We start from the raw sequence: 1,068 nt of genomic DNA, 5'->3' as shown, positions 1-1,068 counted from the left end.
GTGGGCAGACTGCCTGGGTAATGAGAACTCACATGGGGCTGTTTGCAAACATGTAAATCCAAGAAAATGATCCAATATTTTCTCAACTGAACACTTAAACCACTCTCGCTGTGAGAACATGCAACTGGAAGTAGAGGGAAGCTGAAGGGGAGCAGACTTTAAACTTTAACCCTGCACTACTGTAATATTGGCCAGTCCTCTAGCGGGCGTCTTTTGTGGTGCATTTTGTCTTTGCTAACCAGCAGAGAATAAACAGGAAACCACACGGCGTCATTACTGTCGCCTCCGATCGAAACAGGAAGACGCAAGAGAGAGAAAGACTTGTGCTGTTTTTTCCACATTTTGTGAAGCATTTAAACTGCACCGTGTGCTGCTGTTAGTATAAATTGAAACTGTTAAAACAATAACAAAGGAAACAAAAGAAAAGAAACTGAGAAAAAAGTTAAACTGAGATTGAGCTGAATCTCTTGTGACTGAACTTGCACAGAAATTAACAAGGCCAGCCTTCCAGGATATGGATTCTTCCTGTAAGTTTGAAGGAGGAAGTCTTCAGGCTCCACATCTGTTTATCTCCACAGGCCAATGTCCTGTGGAGGATCCCCCCTCTAAATACTGTAAATTAGCAGCTTGGGATTCAAAAAATGCCTCTGTACTTTCTGAAAACGAAACCAGCCATGCTTTCCATTACAGTCCAAACAATCCAGCTTTTGTGCTAATGCAAAGTTATTTTTACATACAAAAACTAAATTTGACCAAGTGGTGTGCTAGCAGTGCCACAAATCTCTTCCTTTGTGGTTTAATCCCTGTTAAGTCTCTAATTCAACTTAAACATAATTTTAACCCAGTATTTAGACATGCATTGATCTCAGGGACAACTAATCTACTTTAAGCTTTCCCTCACAGCAACAGCCGCCATGTTCTTTACAAAGAATTGGACAATGGATTAAAAGACGTTAGTGTTTGTTTACCCATTATTGTGTCACTCTTTGGCAGCTTTCCGCAGGTAAGAATCTGAATGTGAAGAAAGATTTAAGAGCCCTGTCCGTGCTTTTATTACTAAAGTTACAG

This window comes from Chelon labrosus (genome assembly GCF_963514085.1).
Source record: "Chelon labrosus genome assembly, chromosome: 20".
NCBI lineage: Eukaryota > Metazoa > Chordata > Actinopteri > Mugiliformes > Mugilidae > Chelon > Chelon labrosus.
The sequence above is the reverse complement of the archived record's forward strand: the minus strand, read 5'-3'. Positions refer to the sequence as shown.